Source organism: Oncorhynchus nerka, linkage group LG14, assembly GCF_034236695.1.
Source record: "Oncorhynchus nerka isolate Pitt River linkage group LG14, Oner_Uvic_2.0, whole genome shotgun sequence".
Classification (NCBI taxonomy): domain Eukaryota; kingdom Metazoa; phylum Chordata; class Actinopteri; order Salmoniformes; family Salmonidae; genus Oncorhynchus; species Oncorhynchus nerka.
This window is the reverse complement of record NC_088409.1, coordinates 71,056,783-71,079,238: the sequence shown is the minus strand read 5'-3', so window position 1 is coordinate 71,079,238 and position 22,456 is coordinate 71,056,783. Positions and strand designations below refer to the sequence as shown.

The following is a 22,456-nucleotide window of genomic DNA, read 5'->3' as shown; positions in this document are numbered from 1 at the left end:
TCTTTGTTATGGCCTCATTTTGTTAATGGATTACATGAGAACATGATGAATACTGAAACTGACTGACACTTCTTACATGACTTTAATTCAACTACAGGAAGTGAATTTGATAGGTTTAAAATACATTCATATGGATTAAATGTTGATAGAGGATAACATTTAAGTGTACTGTATATTACAGGACAGTAGCTGTAATGTGAATATGCTGATGTAGCACAGTAAGCACAGACCACAGTCGGCAATGCATTTAAAAATACTAAAAACATTCAAAGTAAAAAAAATTATACAATTAGTAAAAGTGCTTGAGGTCCTATACCTATTTTGTTCAACACGTCCAAGTAAATACTGTCAATGTTCTTCATTGTGTTACACAGACTAGACATGAAGCTTGTATAGCTACTGTAGGCTAAAACCTATAACCAGTCGAGCTCTCATGCAATACACTAAGCAGCAACTTCATATGAATCCAGAAACTAACAAGATAGCTATTAAAATGACCTAAGACCGATGTGACAAAGATAAAATAGTATACAGTAGATATAATATACATGGTACTAGAAATTGCCTTTTAAAACCCCTATTGAGAGATGGTTAATATTCATATAGCATGTTACAGTAACCTCGGGTGTGATTCAGAAATACATAGTTTTCATTGGTTTTTGTTGCATCACATGCATTTGAAGTTAATACGCTTAAAACCTGGTTTAAAGAAGGCATGCAGTTGTCATTGTTCCCAGTACATTCCACAAAAATTGCAAGTGAGGAACAGTGCTACCAAAGAAGTGATGTCAACATTTACAACCATCTTCTTTAGGTGAATTTGAAACAAACCACTGTTATCAAATACATTTTCCATGTGCAATTCAGTCATCCATGTTGGTCACCATCATCTTATCCTTCAATCTGACCAACTGAAGCAGTGAAGTGTATGCAGTATTATACAGTATAATGAGTCCAGTTCATATACAGTACAGGGTGAGTAACAGTGGGATCGGGAGAAGGAAAGTCTACTCTGGACCTAGCGATCCATCTCATCCAGCAGCGGTGTGGCGTCTCCAGCGAGGGACATGGGCGTGCTCTCAATCATGGGGCTGGGAGAAGGTCGTGGGGTCATTCTGGGCCTCGTCTTCTTGCGCTCTGCCTCTTTCTCCTGGAGCCACTGCTCGGCCATCTTGCCCCAGTCCACTGCTGTGTGGGAAGTTGCCCTGAGGGTTGGGAGCATGGAGAGAAGATAACTCATTATTTACTTACTCACTCACAATCTAGCAGTTGTATGCTTCCTGAATAATTAGAGATAAGTTATCTGCGAAAGAAAGAAATCCTCTCTAAGTGCCCAGCTACATACATGAACCATAGTCTCTCCATTTGAATTAACCAAATTGAAATAGTTTCTCTATTTGGATAATTCTGTCTAAGAGTTAGTTTTGAGAAGTGACTTACTTTGGTGTTGGTGTCCTGTGGTGGCGGGAAGAGGATGATGATGTTGGTGTGGAGGAGGAAGGGCGGTGTCCATGTCCTTGTGACCCGTGTGAGGACTGGGGAGTGCTGCTGGGGTATTGGGGTGTGGTGATAGTCTGCTGCTGGCTAGGGGTGGGGGTGGTGTACGAATAGCTTGGCGTCAGAAGGGGAGTAGCAATGGGCTGCTGAGCTGGTGTGGCAAACACCTGGGACAGAAAAAAGAAGGGCTCATGTTGAACAGCAACATGAAGAACTGATAGAGATTTGTGATGACATTCAGATATACAGTAAGCGTCTGTGTATTCCAAACGTACGTGATAGGCGCTGCTGCTGCCCCCCCACCGCTGCTGTCCCCAGTGTAGCCGTACTGGCTGGATGCCCAACCGGCAGGTGTGGTGTTGGGGTTCTGGCCCTGGCCCGTTACAGCGGCAATGGCACTGAACATCTGAGAGGTCATGTTCTGAGGGAGGGCGTTCACTGCACGAGTCAGATCTGAGTGACAGAGACATAGGGCATACACAACACATGCAACTTTATACATTTGGAGAAGATTAAACAGAGAAACTGCTTCTTAAAAGTTCTTAAAATGTTGATGATTCTAACCTTAGGATGCATGAAATGATAAAAACCAATTGAGGTAACATATAGTATATTATAGCCATAGAGATCCTGGTGAGTAAGTATACACAGTAACTGACCTAGGGCCTGGACAATACCACTATCACGATACTCGTTAGTATCGTGGCAAGAAACAAAACACAAAGCGGATATAAGTTCTTTAGGAAAACAGCCCTGATGTTAGAAACAAACATCATGTTGTCATCCAGTCACATGTATTTATTTTTCTAGCTATATCACACAATATTTGACATACAGCATGTTTTTAAAGGACCAAAGAGTAAGACCTGCTTTGTGTTTTCATTTTTGCCATGGAAAAAATATGGAGATACTAGGTATCATCCCGGCTCTAAACTGACCTGCAATGTTAATATTGGCTGGCGTGGCATTGACAGAGGCTGGGGTTCGTGTTCTACTGCTGCTGCTGGGAGTAATCCCTGTAGGAGAAATAGCAGAAATCAGATAACAGAAGTGAATCTGTCATTAGAGCACGATTACCCTGGACTGTATGTTTAATTGTGAGGCATTTCAAAGGCAGCATTCTGTATATGCTCTGACCTGCCACTGGATCCTGGAAATGGTCTTTGAACCATCGGAAAAGTCCATTGACTGTGGGAAAAATCTGTCCTCTGTATCTGAACCCCTCAGGCGTGACAGTCACAAACTCAACCCTGCATGCCAGAGAAAAGTCATGACATTCTGATTATGACATTCTAACAATAACACTATAGTGCATTCAGAAAGTATTAAGAACCCTTGACCTTTTCCACATTTCGTTCCATTACAGCCTTACTCTAAAATTGATTAAATTGTTTTTTCATCAATCTTCACATAATACCCCATAATAAAAAATTATTGCAAATGTAGAAATCCCCCTCCTTTACTCCATACTTTGTTGAGGCACCTTTGGCAGTGATTACAGCCTTGAGTCTTCTTGGGTATGACGCTACAAGCTTGGCACACCTGTATTTGGGGAGTTTCTCCCATTCTTCATGCAGATCCTCTCCAGCTCTGTCAGGTTGGATGGGGTGCGTTGCTGCACAGCTATTTTCAGGTCTCTCCAGAGATGTTCCATTGGGTTCAAGTCCGGGCTCTGGCCACTCAAGGACATTTAGACACCTGAAGCCACTCCTGCGTTGTCTTGGATGTGTGCTTAGGGTCATTGTCCTGTTAGAAGGTGAACCTTTGCCCCTGTCTGAGGTCCTTTTAATCAAGGATCTCTCTGTACTTTGCTCCGTTCATCTTTCCATCGATCCTGACTATTCTCCCAGTCCCTGCCGCTGAAAAACAACCCCACAGCATGATGCTGCCACCACCATGTTTCACCGTAGGGATGGTGCCAGGTTTCCTCCAGACGTTACAAGTTCAATCTTGTTTTCATCAGGCCAGAGAATCTTGTTTTTCATGGTCTGAGAGCCCTTTAGGTGCCTTTTGGCAAACTCCAAGCGGGCTGTCATGTGCCTTTTACTGAGGAGTGGCTACGTCTGGCCACTATACCATAAAGGCCTGATTGGTGGAGTGTTGCAGAGATGGTTGTCCATCTGGAAAGTTCTCCCATCTCCACAGAGGACCTCTGGAGCTCTGTCAGAGTGACCATCGGGTTCTTGGTCACCTCCCTGATCAAGGCCCTTCTCCCCCTATTGTTCAGTTTGACTGGGCGGTCAGCTCTACACTCTTGGTGGTCCAAACTTCTTCCATTTAAGAATGATGGAGGCCACTGTTTTCTTGGGGACCTTCGGTGCTGCAGACATTTTTTGGTACCCTTCCCCAGATCTGTGCCTCGACACAATCCTGTCTCTGAGCTCCATGGATAATTCCTTCCACCTCATGGCTTGGTTTTTGCTCTGACACGCACTGTCAACTGTGGGACCTTATATACTCCAATCAAGTTGAAGAAACATCTCAAGGATGATCAATGGAAACAGCTCAATTTTGAGTCTCATGGCAAAGGGTCTGAATACTTATGTAAATACGGTATTTGTTTTCACTTTGTCATTATGGGGTATTGTGTGTAGATTGATGAAGGAAAAAAAATATTTTATCCATTTTAGAATAGGGCTGTAATGTAACAAAATGTGGGAAAAGTCAAGGGGTCTGAATACTTTCCTATTGAACTGTACATTATGTGACATTACAACACCACATTACTGTATTTATGAAGGTTCACTGAACAGTGATGATTACTGTGGATAATGTGACAAACCCTCCTGAGCGAGTGAGAGAGAGGTGAGTAAGAGTTAATGTTTATGTTCATGTTCTGTCATGTCTCTTGTTACAAGCACCAATAATCACTCTTGCTCTTGGCAGGCAACAACGGCAGAGACAAACAGGCGCTTCATGCTTCCCCAACTGTCCTGGCACACATTCTGTGTTTGGGTTTGGGTGGGGCAGTTCCATTTCAAACACAAGAGCTTTTCTATTTAGGGTGTCAATTGCACATGGAAAAAAATGAAGCCAAGCGCATCTCCAGCATTTGTATTTCTATGCAAATTCATGCATCCTATGAATGGGTGTTGATTTAAATGACAAAAGCAGTGGGAGAGGTGGTTGGCAGTCCTGAGGTAACCTTGGCTTTGCGCGGGGCTGGTAACCGAGCAGAAACTTCCCTGGCAGCTCTCTACAGGCAGACACATAGTAGGGGATGAATGTAGGCTTCTCCTTCTTGCTTTTCACCAAGACCTCCTCCATTTTCTGCAATTCAAAAAACAGGGACGGCAGCTGATGATCAATTGAAGAAAATTGAAAAGGTTTCTATCCCATCTGTCTCTTTGTATCTCTTAATCCCCCACTCTCTCAGACACACACAAACTGGCAGATAGACTGATGCACAAATAAAAACATATCCATACACAATGATGCTGTGAATTGAAAGAATGTATATCCTTGTTCCTACCTTTCGGTCTCCACCATTGCATTCTTGAAAATACTTGTGACCGAGCAGATCGCGAGCAAACGCAGCCATTGGTTGAACGTATCTGGCTGTGATTTCATCCAGATCTTCAAATTCCTGAGAAAAAGGTCACACAACCTACTAAAAAAGTGAAACACATTGGTACCGTGCCAAATGGCACCCTATTCCCTACATCGTGCACTACTTCTGTGGATTATACAGGGAAAGGGTGCCATTTTGGATGCACATATTTTTATTCATACAGGCATATACTGCTTCATAATGAAGAAGCCTGTGAATGGAGCTGACCTCAGTGTTGATCCACAGGGTATGTCCCAGGCTGAAGGCGTTCTCCTTGCCCTCCTCTCGTACGTCAATGTGCTGGTAGATGCTATCAGCAACCTTCCAAGTAACAGTCAGGTGGTTCTCTCCCTTACTACTGGGCCTGATGATCACATCTCCCTGGTCCATGGACTCCATCATCTTCTCTGCCTGCTTGAAGTTGATGTTATGGAACGATGGGTGGGCTATCACCCTCTTAATGTAGGCTATAGGGAGTTGAAATCTGTATTTTAGAGTTTGGTATTATATTATTAGGGTTGGTTTCCCGGACACATAGCCGTGGACTAAAAAACACTTTAAATGGAGAATCTCCAAAGAACATGCATCTTATTCTAGGACAAGGCTTAATCTGTGTCCTGGAAACCCGCCCAAAAACTACTCTTACTACCATTACCACAATCAACCAATAATAAAAGATGAATCCAAAATGCCATTTATCAACTCCAGCTATGTTCTCCATCTAGAGATCTCAGACAGGTACACACTTGTTCTCTGCTGTTTCTTCTTGGCCTCCTCCTCCTGCTTCACATCCTCTGTCTCAGTGTCAAAGTCGTAGTAGGTGTCCTTGGGAAGCTTCCAGTCGTTGTTCTTATCCGACAGGTCTGACGTCCGACAGGTCAGATCCACACTGAGCTTCTCAATGTCAATCTTCATGATCCTGCAGTGCACTGTCATGCCCACCTACAGCAGGTTCAAGTTAAAGTGTTATATGACTGTTAGTTATACTGAAATTGAGAGATATTTGGGGGGAAACTACCGTGATACCTTAACCCTTTCTTCAGGGTGCTTGACCACTTTGTCACTGAGGAACTTGGTAGGGATAAAGCCGGTGACTCCGTTGTCCATGCGACAGCGGACCCCAATAGCTTGGCCAGGGCAGGAGCCACTGTCAAAATGATTCCACACCTGCCAGAGAGACCAGAGGCTATGTCAGACTTTGTTGATCAAAAAGACAGCTGTGGCCAATATAAATATAGCCACAAATAATAATCTAGGAATTTAAAACCCATAACACACCACTCTTCAGAGTAACTGTCAGTATAGATTGCAGCAGAATATGGAGCATATATGATTCTCACCTCACTGAGCTCAGGAAAGTTGTCCTGCTGACAGAAAGGACACTGCCACAGACCTGTCTCATCATTCCTTATGGCCTGGTCATAACTCTCCCCCTGGGGGCGCCGGTGAGCAATGCCTGTCACCACACTGGTAATAAGTTTACCTAAAGAGGCAGGACAGGACAGGACAGACAGTGTTGAGATTCCAGTAAAGGATTTATACATGTTTTCTACTATGTCAACTTTGGGGCTGTGACTCCCTGCACCAAAATAAACCCTGGCAGTGTGCGTATTAACACATCACTTTGAAAGAGATATCAATAATGCCCTGGTTGAGAAGGAACAGTATGGACCGATGTAGAAGGTCTCTGGTGTCTCCTTGGTGAGCAGGTTGAAGATCTCCTCTGTGTTAGGTCCTCTGTAGGTGGACCTCAGGTCTTTGTACCTGCAGCTCAGCTCAGCACGGATGTCATACAGGGTGATGCCCTTGTTACCATAACCCTGTGGACACAGAGAGTCTCAAACAGTGAGCACTACAATGTCCTCAGATCAGGAGGAGTATGCAAGAGTATGCAAGCTCTTCATAACCAAACCAGAGTAGGACAACGGGTGTGTTCAAAATGGCACTCTATTCCCTATATAGTGCACTACTTCAGAGACGCAGCCTACATCTCCCACACTGACCTGTCTTTCCAGCTCCTCAGCGAAGGCATCCAAGTCCAGGTCTTTGAGCCGCTCTGGGTTTTCCAGGATCTCCTCCAGTGCTCCGGCCGGGTTGGCGTCCTCCGCTGACTCATCGTACTCCAGAGCGTCCACGGCCATCTTCCTGGCCCACTCATAGGTCTCTGGGTGCACCCGTGACCCGTCCAGAACCTCAATATAGGAGTCAGTACTGCAGGTAGGGAGAGACACTTGATGTCAATGATTCAGTTATTTAGTGAATTGGCTGTGTGATGATGTCAACAAAAGTACTTTTGTCAAGTTATTCACTGTTACTATTATGAGTTGAATTTCGAATAGAAATATGTTTTTTAGTCTCAGGTATTTTCTGCACTATTGGATGAATGACCATGCCCAATGTTCTGAGACTGACCTATCTCCCAGAGAAGCTGTGTCAATCTTTATGAAACCAGCACAGTTGATGAAGACCTTGGGGCCCATGTGACACATGGTGACCAGCTGAGTGCGGTTCTCCAGACGAGTGTTATTTTGCTTCAGGATCTGGAAACAGAGAGGGTTAAATGTACATGCAAAGGTATCTGTTCAGAAGTCAGTACAGTAGAGCAGTGGTTCCCAAACTATAGGGTTGTAATAGTAGAAGCACAAGGTGCAATTTAAAAATTGGGAAGTACATCATCAGTTTTTCTCTTGTCATGTCTGTCATTGCATACCTTAGAGAGCTATTTATAACTTGTCAGAAATGTCCAGTTGATCAACTAGCCCATGTCAGCTAACGTTTTTAGCAAATTTCTTTAGCTCATAGACTTTGTTGTAATGTTTGAGTCACTAGGATATCACATGAATACACATTAGGCATGGCAAAATGTAGATTTGCATGAAAATGAGCTTTAAACCTGAAATGTTCTCTCCGCCAACAAGAGGGGTGTGAACTGTTTGTGTCATGAACAGTGCTTGCACCCATAGAAATAGACGTGGTGCGCGCGTGTGTGCAGAGGGGGGGCACGGGATGTTCCACAATGCTGGAAGGGGGCCTGAGTGAAAAAGTTTGCAGTAGAGTACTGAATTATTCTAAGATACTGTAATAATAAAAACATATAGGTACATACTGCTACTGTATATCGATAAATTCTATCTGGTAACACTTGGTATATTGTTTCTCTTATATATGTGTAGTAACACTGTAATTACATTGTATTAACATGTTGGCAATCTAGATGCCTCAAGTGATCTATGTCTTACCCTGAGCAGGTGGGATCCCTTCCTGGGCCCCAGGCCACAGACGTACTGCAACAGGCTCTGGGTGTAGGGGTGGGCCATGGCCCGGTTCACATCCACACCCACTTCATTCACCCGGTTGATGAACTCACAGTACAAAGCATTCAGCAGGTCCTCCTTCACTACATGCTCCTGTGTGGGAAGCGAACAGAGAGCAGTCAGACTCACTCTTTACAGACATATTGATTCACAGACTTTGATTCAAACCAGACTATGATTATTATGTACCGTCAAATACACTTCTGCATTTGGGAGATTCCACACCAGCATTGCCCAAAAATATTTATTTTATCACAGATTTTTGGCTGAATTCTCACATAAAAACTTAATTGGGTGGAAATATGTTTAACAAACTTTTTACATTTGTATCACAAATATTTGTTTAGAACCATTTTAAGAGCTATACCTGCCTCCTGTAAGACCCTATGGTCAGTGAACCGTACATGTTACAGACAACATCTTGGTGTTTGGAACAATATACTCGTCAAACACATAACATTTTAAAAGTGGGCGCTCTGCTACTTTTGAAGAAATTATCCATTTTATACATTGACATTCTAGGTCATTAACCAATCACAGCCATCCTGTAGGATTGCACATTCAGCAAGTCACCAGCAGAGGAAGTTCCCTTTGAATCCATTTTCCCATTCACTGTGTTGGCAGTGCTCATAAAATGTATCATAATTGTAACTCACTCTGGAAATGTGATGCACTTGTAGAGTATATTGTTTAAAACAATCAAATCAAAAAGGGTACTTTTGAGGCATAAATATGAATAGTTATGTTTAATAAATTCACATGTAAAATTGTATTTCAGAATGTATCAATACTCCATATTTTAGAGCACAATGTTAGGAGTATAATGACACCAAGATGTTGTCTGTATCATGTATGGTTCACGGATACAGTAGGTTTAAAAAGGGCCTAAAATGGCCACTTTCATGATTTTATAAAAAACGGTTTGTTACAAGTCAAATCAAATTGTATTTGTCCCATGTGCCGAATACAACAGGTGTAGTAGACCTTACCGTGAAATGCTTACTTACAAGCCCTCAACCAACAATGCAGTTCAAGAAAGGGGTTTCTAAAGGATCTCTGTAAACCACCTGTGTGTTTTCATCAGAGCCGCTGCTCGGTGATGATGATCGCCCAACCATGCCTGGCCAAATGGAGACAGGGGTTGCGTCCTGAATGGCACCCTAGTCACAATATAGTGCGCTACTTTTGATCAGAGTCCTATTAGGAACTGATTCTGGATGATGTCATTAGTACCTGCAAAGGGTGCAACTTGAGGCAGAGGATGTCATCGTCACTGCTGCAAACCTGAGCATACTCCACCAGGGGGTCCTGGATCTTCCTGGCCACAGACACAGCCTGTCTCAGGAGAGGGGGGTAGTCCCGGAAATCTGCCTGTGGATTGGAGAAATAGAAAAATACGTAGAGTTAAGAGAAAATCAATTGAAGTGTCACTCACTCCACAATATTACAGTCATTGGCAATACATATTACAGATTTAAAACCACATTTTGGACCACTCAGAGAGTTATGAGAGGTACAGTATGTAGAACACATCCAATGTAGAACAAATTGAGATGAGGAAATGTTTGTCTTGTGAGAATAAAAAAGACATGTTTAGGGAAAAGAGGGCAGGACTTGACCTCTGACTTCTTGCTGTTCATGTAGAGCATGGCCAGTTCATTGTCAACCAGCTCTACCCCAATGGTGGGGAAAGAGGACTCCTGCTCCAGCTCACTGGCAGTGCGTTTAATGTCCTCAATCACCATCTGGGCATCCCTGCACAAGGAGTGGAGGAAGGAACGTTACAAATATTCAGGATAAGTCTTAAAAGTAGTACACTATATAGGGAATAGGATGCAGTTTGGAATACATCCTCAGTCATGTTAGTAACCTTCTTCAAACAGCAGTCTAAGAAGGCCACAGGTGAAAGCAAGCAGGAGTGTTGCAAACCTGTTCTCCCCAGCTATAGCGATGATGTGAGGCTTCTTGCTGTTCAGAAACTTCTTCAGGGTTTCAATATCGTGGATCTAAAGGTATGGTAGGACAAATATTAGAACATGGACAAATATTAGTCAACATTGGATGGTATGGTTATCTGAGCTTCGTCAAAACTCTTGCCATGTGTCCCAAATGTACACTAATCCCTACATAGCGCACAACATTTTACCAGTATGCACTCACTACTGGAAGTCACTCTGGATAAGAGCGTCTGCTAAATGACTAAAATGTAAATGTAAATAGGGTGCCATTTAGGACGCGCCCCCGGGGTTTGGTTTCATAAATACCTTTTTCTCCCTTTCATCCTCCCTCCATGCGTTCCTCCTCTTCAGGAAGTAAGGAAGCCTGAGGAAATCCCCCACTTCTCCGTCACCATTCACCAGGGCGCAGAACACTGGGGTGTCTCTGTGGACAAAGAGGTTTGCAGTGAATAATAACTAAGTCATAAACACAGAAATCGTATTGAATTACTAGAGGGGCCATGTCATAAACCTTCAGTTCCAGAATGGGGTGCAAATTACAGCCATATTGGCCAGGGAGAAATACAAACCAGTCTAATTCGAATGAATGGCAGTAGAGGCATAATCATGATTATACTTTTTTTTTTAAATAAAAAAATGTAATGTAAAAAAATGTCCTCCCCAATTTCGTGGTATCCAATTGTTAGTAGCTACTATCTTGTCTCATCGCTACAACTCCCGTATGGGCTCGGGAGAGACGAAGGTTGAACGTCATGCGTCCTCCGATACACAACCCAACCAAGCCGCACTGCTTCTTAACACAGCACGCATCCAACCCGGAAGCCAGCCACACCAATGTGTCGGAGGAAACACCGTGCACCTGGCAACCTTGGTTAGCGTGCACTGCGCCAGGCCCGCCACAGGGGTCGCTGGTGCGCGGTGAGGCAAGGATATCCCTACCGGCCAAGCCCTCCCTAACCCGGGCAACGCTATGCCAATTGTGCATCACCCCACGGACCTCCCGGTCGCGGCCGGTTACGACAGAGCCTGGGCGCGAAGCCAGAGTCTCTGATGGCACAGCTAGCGCTGCAGTACAGCGCCCTTAACCACTGCCCATACCCGGGCGCGAACCAGGGACCCTCTGCACACATCAACAACGGACATCCACGAAGCATCGTTACCCATCGCTCCACAAAAGCCGCGGCCCTTGCAGAGCAAGGGGAACTACTACTTCAAGGTCTCAGAGCAAGTGACGTCACCGATTGAAACGCTATTTAGCGCGCACCGCTAACTAAGCTAGTCGTTTCACATCCGTTACACTCACCTCCCTTTTGACCTCCTCCTTTTCCGCAGCAACCAGTGATCGGGGTCAACAGCATCAATGCAACAGTATAACTTTAGACCGTCCCCTCGCCCATACCTGGGCGCGAACCAGGGACCCTCTGCACACATCAACAACTGACACCCACAAAGCATCATTACCCATCGCTCCACAAAAGCCGCGGAGCAAGGGGAACTACTACTTCAAGGTCTCAGAGCAAGTGACGTCACCGATTGAAACGCTATTTAGCGCGCACCGCTAACTAAGCTAGCCGTTTCACATCCGTTACACCAGTACATGTCCAGGCCAGTCTGAAGTTTGCTAGAGAGCATTTGGATGATCCAGAAGAAGATTGGGAGAATGTCATATGGTCAGATGAAACCAAAATATAACTTTTTGGTAAAAACTCAACTCGTCGTGTTTGGAGGACAAAGAATGCTGAGTTGCATCCAAAGAACACCATACCTACTGTGAAGCATGGGGGTGGAAACATCATGCTTTGGGGCTGTTTTTCTACAAAGGGACCAGGACGACTGATCCGTGTAAAGGAAAGAATGAATGGGGCCATGTATCGTGAGATTTTGAGTGAAAACCTCCTTCAATCAGCAAGGGCATTGACGATGAAACATGGCTGGGTCTTTCAGCATGACAATGATCCCAAACACACCGCCCGGGCAACGAAGGAGTGGCTTCGTAAGAAGCATTTCAAGGTCCTGGAGTGGCCTAGCCAGTCTCCAGTTCTCAACCCCATAGAAAATCTTTGGAGCAGCCCCAAAACATCACTGCTCTAGAGGAGATCTGCATGGAGGAATGGGCCAAAATACCAGCAACAGTGTGTGAAAACCTTGTGAAGACTTACAGAAAATGTTTGACCTCTGTCATTGCCAACAAAGGGTATATAACAAAGTATTGAGATAAACTTTTGTTATTGACCAAATACTTATTTTCCACCATAATTTGCAAATAAATTCATTTAAAAAATCCTACAATGCGATATTCTGGATTTTTTCCCTCATTTTTCTGTCATAGTTGAAGTGTACCTATGATGAAAATTACAGGCCTCTCTCATCTTTTTAAGTGGGAGAACTTGCACAATTGGTGGCTAACTAAATACTTTTTTGCCCCACTGTAATTATTAATACAGTTTAATACCAATTGTCTGTATAAATAGCCTTTAAAATATATGTACAGTGTCTTGCAAAAGTATTCATCCCCCTTGGCGTTTTTCTATTTTGTTGCATTACAACCAGTGAAACAGTGCAAAGTACAATTCACTTAATATTGGTGTCTGATAAATCAAAAATATCGCAGAGTGAAGTAATAGTCTATGGAATCAGTGATCATTTTATTACATTTTGGACAAGGAGGATTTTTAAAGATATATTTAAGTGTCACAAAACCGTTAGAATCAGAGGACTCAAAAAATACTGTGTAGAAAAGTTTAGGGAGGAAGTGGGTAAAATTGACTGGTCACCTGTGCTAGATAGTGTAGCGGTAGACAGTGCCTGGGAAGCCTTTAAATGTAGATTCCTTGATGTGGTGAATGTGATAGCTCCCATTAGATGGGTCAGGGTAAAGCAGAGATCTAGCCCTTGGTTTAATCCTTGAGATTCTAGAATCTATCCAAGCCAGGAATAAGGCCTTTAAGGAAATTTAAGAACTCTCAAGAGCAGCATGATTTTGTCCTATATAAACGTCACAGAAATGAAGCACAGAGCAGGATGGATGAAGCACAGAGCAGGATGGATGAAGCTAAGAGGGGTTACTTTGCTGGGAAAATAATTGAAAACAAAAATGACCTTAAAAAGCTTTGGAAATCATTTAAGGAACTAGGCTGTAGTAGTACTACCAAAAACAAACTAAACAGTATTGGACTGAACATCAAAGGGGAGATGGTATATGAAAAAGCAGGGGTTGCCAATGAATTTAACTATTTTTTTTAACTTCTGTTGCCAGCAAGCTGGTTAGCAAGCTGCCCACCAGTTCTGGTGTGTATGGAAGCAACCAAGTCAAGAAGTATTATGTAGAGTTAACCAAACTCTTTTTCTTTTGCAAAGGTAGCAACAACCAAAAAGGTCAGTATGCTGGCAGAGCTTAAATGCTCCAAAGCCACAGGCCTGGATAATATTCCTGCAAGGTTTCTAAACGATTCTGCTGAGCAAATTGGCCCTTGTATTACGCATATTGTTAATCTCTCTCTTGAACAAGGCACCTTTCCCAGGGACATGAAACAAGCTAACGTTATACCTCTGTATAAGAAGGGGATCAAGTCTGACCCTGGGAATTATAGGCCTGTATCTATCCTGTGTAACATCAAAGATCCTGGACAGAATTGTACATGAGCAAACGTATGAATATGTTAACAAACAGGGTCTAATGTATGATTTTCAGTCGGGTTTTAGAAAAACATACTCCACTGATTCATGTCTACTTTACTTGACTGACTTCATCAGGAAAGAGATTGATGAGGGAAATCGGTGTGGAATGGTACTGCTTGACCTACAGAAGGCATTTGATACAGTTAACCACTGTCTCCTAATCTCCAAACTGGAGGCACTGGGGTTAAGCAGTATCCCTCTAGGCTGGGTAAAGTCCTATTTATCAGGAAGTAGTAGAGGTTAATGGTTCACTGTCTCAGGCAAAACCAATGAGTTGTGGCATTCCGCAGGGGAGCGTGCTCGGGCCTTATTGTATATTAATGATATGAAAGATGCTTGTTCTTGCCGTCTTTTTCTTTATGCGGATGACTCTACACTTCTGGTGTCTCATAAAAGTAAAACTATGTTGGAGAGCATACGTAGCACAGAGCTTACTAACATTAGCAAATGGCTTGGAGATAATAAGCTATCTTTGCACTTATTTTTGGATCCAGACCTAAATTGTGTAGGTTGTCTGAAATCAGAGTGGAGTTAGGGGGTGAGGAGCTGACTACTAAAACCTATGTTAGCTACTTGGGATGTATCCTTGATGGAAGCTTGGGAGGTGTGAGCATGGCCAATAACGTGCTAGGGAAGGTTAATACCAGGACTAAATTTTTGGCTAGAAAGTCCAAGCTGCTTGATAAGGACTCCATGAAAGTGCTAGCTACTGCCCTCATTCAATGCCATTTGACTATGCTAGTTTCTTCCTGGTTTGGTGGTGGCTTATCTAAATTTATGAAGGGGAGGCTCCAGATTAGAGGTTGACAGATTAATCGGAATGGCCGATTAATTAGGGCCGATTTCAAGTTTTCATAACAATCGGAAATAGGTATTTTTGGGTGCCGATTTAAAAAAATATTTTTTACATTTTTTTAACCTTTATTTAACTAGGCAAGTCAGTTTAAGAACACATTCTTATTTTCAATAATAGCCTAGGAACGGTGGGTTAACTGCCTTGTTCAGGGGCAGAACGAGAGATTTTCACCTTGTCCGCTCGGGGATCCAATCTTGCAACCTTACAGTTAACAAGTCCAACGCTCTAACCACCTGCCTCTCATTGCACTCCACAAGGAGCCTGCCTGTTACGCGAAGCAGTAGAAGCCAAGGTAAGTTGCTAGCTAGCATTAAACTTATCTCATAAAAAACAATCAATCAATCATAATCACTAGTTATAAATACACATGGCTGATGATATTACTAGTTTATCTAGCGTGTCCTGCGTTGCATATAATCGATGCAATGCTGGGGGATGATTTAACAAAAGTGCATTTGCGAAAAAAGCACATTCGTTGGACGAATGTACCTAACCATAAACACCAATGCCTTTCTTAAAACCAATACACAGAAGTATATATTTTTAAACCTGCATATTTAGCTAAAAGAAATCCAGGTTAGCAGGCAATAGTGACCAGGTGAAATTGTGTCACTTGTCTTGCGTTCATTCCACGCAGAGTCAGGGTATATGCAGCAGTTTGGGCAGCCTGGCTCATTGCAAACTAATTTGCCAGAATTTTACATAATTATGACATAACATTGAAGGTTGTGTAATGTAACAAGAATATTTAGACTTAGGGATGCCACCCGTTAGATAAAATACCGAATGGTTCCGTATTTCACTGAAATAATAAACGTTTTGTTTTCAAAATGATAGTTTCCGGATTCGACCATATTAATGACCAATTTCACAGTATTTCTGTGTGTTATGTTATAATTAAGTCTATGATTTGATAGAGCAGTCTGACTGAGCGGTGGTAGGCAGCAGCGGGCTCGTAAGCATTCATTCAAACAGCACTTTAGTGCGTTTTGCCAGCAGCTCTTTGCAAGCACAGCGCTGTTTATGACTTCAAGCCTATCAGCCTAATGGCTGGTGTAACCGATATGAAATGGCTAGCTAGTTAGCTGGGTGTGTGCTAATAGCGTTTCAAACGTCACTCGATCTGAGACTTGGAGTAGTTGTTCCCCTTGCTCTGCAAGGGCCGGGCTTTTGTGGAGCGATGGGTAACGTTGCTTCGAGTGTGGCTGTTGTCGATGTGTTCCTGGTTCGAGCCCAGGCAGGGGCGAGGAGAGGGACAGAAGCTATACTGTTACACTGGCAATACTATAGTGCCTATAAGAACATCCAATAGTCAAATATGAAATACAAATGATATAGAGAGAAATAATCCTATAAATACTATATTAACTACAACCTAAAACCTCTTACCATCATATGTTTCATATGTTCTCATGTTCTGAGCAAGGAACTCAAACGTTAGCTCTTTTACATGGCACATATTGCACTTTTACTTCTCCAACACTTTGCTTTTGCATTATTTAAACCAAATTGAACATGTTTCATTATTTATTTGAGGCTAAATAGATTTTTATTGATGTATTATATTAAGTTAAAATAAGTGTCCATTCAGTATTGTTGTAATTGTCATTTTTACAAATAAATAATCGGTATCGGTGTTGAAAAATCATAATCGGTCGACCTCTACTCCAGATAGCCCAGAATACGTTGATCAGGGTAGTATTGAAGGTGAGTCCACGTACTCACATAGGCAGGAACTAAACCGGCTGCCTGTTGAGGCTAGGGTGTCCCAGATTAGACTAGGTTTGGTTTACAGGAGTATTTATGGTCCTGCGCACAGATATTTAAGTGATTACTTTCCTCGTGTTAGGGATGCACACAATCACAGCACCAGATCAGGTGTTGCTGATGTGTGCTTATACAGGTTCAGGAGTAATGCTGGGAAAGGTACTTTCTTGTCTACTGTAGCCTCAGAATGGAATGAGTTGCCTCTGTCTATAAAAACAACGTCCTCTCTGGACAGCTGTAAAAATATGTTTGATGTCTTCTGTGCCCATATGAATAACCGCTATGATGTAACTGGAATGATGAGATAGATGTTCTTCTTTTATGTTTTTGTTTTATTATTTCACTGCCATTCTGTGTTCCATCTTGTATAGCCATCTTGTCTCAAGAGGACCACAATGGAAATAAGTCCCAGACTTTATTGTGTGTTATCCTCAATGATTTTATTCATGTGCATGTATGGCTTTTAAGTTTTATGTGTGCTTGTTTTTTTTAAATGGTCAAATTAATAAACTAAACTAAACAACAACAAAAAACTGCAATTAAAATGGATTTCTATGTGGATTTCATGCAATTGACATACACAAAACATTCCAAATTGGTGAAGTGAAATGGAAAAAATAACTTTTTTCAAAAAAAATCCCCAAAATAAAAAACGTAAAAGTGGTGCGTGCATATGTATTCACCCCCTCAGCCCCTAAATAAGATCTGGTGCAACCAATTACCTTCAGAAGTCACCCGTGAGCAATCTAAGTGTCACATGATCTGTCACATGATCTCAGTATATATACACCTGTTCTGAAAGGCCCCAGAGTCTGCAACACCACTAAGCAAGGGGCACCACCAAGTAAGCAGCACCATGAAGACCAAGAAGGGACAAAGTTGTGGAGAAGTACAGATCAGGGTTGAGTTATAAGAAAATATATATGAGAAACTTTGAACATCCCACAGAGGACCATTAAATTTAAAAACATTTTTTTTTTTTTAAATTTTACCTTTATTTAACCAGGCAAGTCAGTTAAGAACACATTCTTATTTTCAATGACAGCCTGGGAACAGTGGGTTAACTGCCTGTTCAGGGGCAGAATGACAGATTTGTACCTTGTCAGCTCGGGGGTTTGAACTTGCAACCTTCCGGTTACTAGTCCAACGCTCTAACCACTAGGCTACGCTGCCGCCCCATTATCAAAAAATGGAAAGAATATGACACCACAACAAACCTGCCAAAACTCACGGACCAGGCAAGGAGGGCATTAATCAGAGAGGCAACAAAGAGACCAAAGATAACCCTGAGTTGCAAAGCTCCACAGCGGAGTTTGGAGCATCTGTCCACAATGACTACTTTAAGCCATACACCTCACAGAGCTGGGTTTTAGGGAAGAGTGGCCAGAAAAAAAGCTATTGCTTAAAGAAAAAAATAAGAAAACAAGTTTGGCGTTAGCTAATAGGCATGTGGGAGACGCCCCCACATAAGGTACTCTGGTCAGATGAGACTAAAATTGAGCTTTTTGGCCATCAAGGAAAACGCACCTCTCATCACCCAGAGAACACCATCACCACAGTGAAGCATGGTGGTAGCAGCATCAGCTGTGGGATGTTTTTAATCGGCAGGGACTGGGAAAATGGTCAGAATTGAAGGAATGATGGATGGCGCTAAATACAGGGAAATTCTTGAGGGAAACCGGTTTCAGTCTTCCAGAGATGTGAGACTGGGACGGAGGTTCTCCTTCCAGCAGGAAAATGACTCTAAGCATACTTCTAAAGCAGCACTCGAGTGGTTAAAGGGAAACATTTAAATGTATTGGAATGGCCTAGTCAAAGCCCAGACCTCAATCCAATTGAGAATCTGTGGTATGACTTAAAGATTGCTGTACTCCAGCAGTATCCATCCAACTTGAAGGAGCTGGAGCAGTTTAGCCTTGAAGAATGGGCAAAAATCCCATTGGCTAGATGTGCCAAGCTTATAAAGACATAACCCAAGAGACTTGCAGCTGTAATTGCTGCAAAAAGTGGCTCTACAAAGTATTGACTTTGGAAAACTTTGAGTGATATTATATGATACTTGCTGCATTTAAAAGCCCTATCATCAACTGATTTCAGCCAGTGTATGGCTGTGGATTGACTGCATACATGTGGTAAAGAGGTCATTGTAACTACCAAAATAATGAAAACGCCATGGAAACACGTAGGGTGAAAGATGCCGTGGGGGTAACGGGAGTTAGCATAGCAGTCACTCAACTCTTATAAACCTGAGAAGGAACTACTTCTAAATGTTAATGCACTATATACTGTATACAAAAGCATGTGGACATCCCTTTAGTAGATTCGGCTATTTCAGCCACACTCGTTGATGACAGGTGTATAAAATCGAGCACACAGCCATGCAACCTCCATAGACAAACATTGTAAGTAGATTTCCCTATATTGAACAGCTCTGTGACTTTCAATGTGGCACCATCATAGGATGCCACCCTTCCAACAAGTCAGTTTGTAAAATTTCAGCCCTGCTAGAGCTGCCTGTAAGTCAACTGTAAGTCAAATCAAATAAATTGTTATTTGTCACATGCTCCAAATATAACAAACCTTATCATGAAATGCTTACTAACATGCCCTTAACCAACAATGCAGTTTTAAGAAAAATACTTTAAAAAACAAGAAATAAAAGTAACAAATAATTAAAGAGCAGCAGTAAAATAGCAATAGCGAGGCTATAAACAGGGGGTACCGGTACAGAGTCAATGTGCGAGGGCACCGGTTAGTCGAGGTAATTGAGGTAATATGTACATGTAGGTAGAGTTATTAAAGTGACTTTGTATAGATAATAAACAGAGAGTAGTAGCAGAATTAAAGAGGGTGGGGGGGGGGTGTGTGCAGGCAATGCAAATAGTCTGGGTAGCCATTTGATTAGATGTTCAGGAGTCTTATGGCTTGGGAGTCGAAGCTGTTTAGAAGCCTCTTGGCTTTCTGGTACAGCTTGCCATGCGGTAGCAGAGAGAACAGTCTATGACTAGGATAACTAGGGTGGCAAAAGTCTTTGAAAACCGCCTGGTGTCTTTGACATAGATAGAGGTCCTGGATGGCAGGAAGCTTGGCCCCAGTGATGTACTGGTCCATACGCACTACCCTTTGTAGTGCCTTGTGGTCGGAGGCCGAGCAGTTGTCATACCAGGCAGTGATGCAACCAGCAAGGATGCTCTCAATGTGCAGCTGTAGAACCTTTTGAGGATCTGAGGACCCATGCCAAATCTTTTCAGTCTCCTGAGGGGGAATAGGTTTTGTTGTGTTCTCTTCACGACTGTCTTGGTGTGCTTGGATCATGTTAGTTTGTTGGTGATGTGGACACCAAGGAACTTGACGCTCTCAACCTGCTCCACTACAGCCCTGTCAATGAAAATGGGGGAGTGCTCAGTCCTCCTTTCCTGCAGTCCACAATCATCTCCTTTGTCTTGATCACGTTGAGGGAGAGGTTGTTGCCCTGGCACCACACGGTCAGGTCTCTGACCTACTCTCTATAGGCTGTCTCGTCGTTGTTGGTGATCAGGCCTACCACTGTTGTGTCATTGGCAAACTTAATGATGGTGTTGGAGTCATGCCTGGCCATGCAGTCATGAGTGAACAGGGAGTACAGGAGGGGACTGAGCACGCACCCGAGGGGCCCCTGTGTTGAGGATCAGCGTGGCGGATGTGTTGTTACCTACCCTTACCACCTGGGGGTGGCCCGTCAGGAAGTCCAGGATCCAGTTGCAGAGGGAGGTGTTTAGTCCCAGGATCTTTAGCTTAGAGATGAGCTTTGAGGGCACTGTTATTGTGAAGTGGCAACAATAGCAACAATAGCTCAGCCGCAAAGTGGTAGCTCACAGAACGGGACCGCCGAGTGCTGAAGTGAGTAAAAATCGTCTGTCCTCGGTTGCAACACTCACTACCGAGTTCCAAACTGCCTCTGGAAGCAACGTCAGCACAATAAATGTTCGTCGGGAGAGTCATGAAATGGGTTTTCATGGCCAAGCAGCTGCACACAAGCCTACGATCACCATGAGCAATGCCAAGCGTTGGCTGGAGTGGTGTAAAGCTCGCCACTATTAGACTCTGGAGCAGTGGAAACGCATTCTCTGGAGTGATGAATCACGCTTCACCATCTGGCAGTCCAACGGACTAATCTGGGTTTGGCGAATGCTAGGAGAACGCTACCTGCCCAAATGCATAGTGCCAACTAAAGTTTGGTGGAGGAGGAATTGTGGGCTGGATTTTACAAATATGTCCTTTGTTTGATCAGATTTGTTGAATGTGTGCCAATCCGTTGTCCTTCGATCCACCACGGTCTGTGTTCCATTGACCTCTTTACCACATCTATTGATTGAATGCAATGTTGGTATATTGGCAGTGACAGTGTGCAGTAGTCTACCTGCTGGATGAGAAGGCCACTCCCAGCACGCGGATCCCTTTGCCCTGGGCCTCAGACATGAGCTCCTCGTCCTCCTCCACTTGTTGGTCAGGCCGATAGGGCGCCACCTTCAGCCAGTTATACAGCTTCCTGCTGCAGGCCTGAGGGGCGGGCAACCACTATCACAACACTGTAGCAGGCTCAACATACATCAATGCTCTGTGCCACCTGCTTTGGAAAGTCAATACCGGAATAAGAAAATAAGTCATCAATACCACAGTAGCAACGACGTCACATCAACATAATGAAAAGAAGATCTAATGAAATGTTGAGATAATAATGGAAGTTGCTGCAGAAGATTTATCCTCCTCCTTGGGTGTGGGAGGACTCCGGGCAGCCGAGCGGAAATGGAGGAAAACTCGCCTCCCTGCGGACCTGACATCCTTTCACTCCCTCCTCTCTACATTTTCCTCTTCTCTCTCTGCTGCTAAAGCCACTTTCTACCACTCTAAATTCCAAGCATCTGCCTCTAACCCTAGGAAGCTCTTTGCAACCTTCTCCTCCCTCCTGAATCCTCCTCCCCCTCCCCCCCCCTCCTCCCTCTCTGCAGATGACTTCGTCAACCATTTTGAAAAGAAGGTCGACGACATCCGATCCTCGTTTGCTAAGTCAAACGACACCGCTGGTTCTGCTCACACTGCCCTACCCTGTGCTCTGACCTCTTTCTCCCCTCTCTCTCCAGATGAAATCTCGCGTCTTGTGACGGCCGGCCGCCCTACAACCTGCCCGCTTGACCCTATCCCCTCCTCTCTTCTCCAGACCATTTCCGGAGACCTCCTCCCTTACCTCACCTCGCTCATCAACTCATCCCTGACCGCTGGCTACGTCCCTTCCGTCTTCAAGAGAGCGAGAGTTGCACCCCTTCTGAAAAAACCTACACTCGATCCCTCCGATGTCAACAACTACAGACCAGTATCCCTTCTTTCTTTTCTCTCCAAAACTCTTGAACGTGCCGTCCTTGGCCAGCTCTCCCGCTATCTCTCTCAGAATGACCTTCTTGATCCAAATCAGTCAGGTTTCAAGACTAGTCATTCAACTGAGACTGCTCTTCTCTGTATCACGGAGGCGCTCCGCACTGCTAAAGCTAACTCTCTCTCCTCTGCTCTCATCCTTCTAGACCTATCGGCTGCCTTCGATACTGTGAACCATCAGATCCTCCTCTCCACCCTCTCCGAGTTGGGCATCTCCGGCGCGGCCCACGCTTGGATTGCGTCCTACCTGACAGGTCGCTCCTACCAGGTGGCGTGGCGAGAATCCGTCTCCACACCACGTGCTCTCACCACTGGTGTCCCCCAGGGCTCTGTTCTAGGCCCTCTCCTATTCTCGCTATACACCAAGTCACTTGGCTCTGTCATAACCTCACATGGTCTCTCCTATCATTGCTATGCAGACGACACA

The 22,456-nt window shown here is 43.7% G+C and overlaps 1 pseudogene; it reads right to left on the bottom strand.

The window, feature by feature from the left end:
* Nucleotides 1-63: 63 nt before the first annotated feature.
* The window catches only part of LOC115141817 (transcription elongation factor SPT6-like), a 31,614-nt pseudogene continuing 9,221 nt past the window's right edge, over nucleotides 64-22,456 (bottom strand).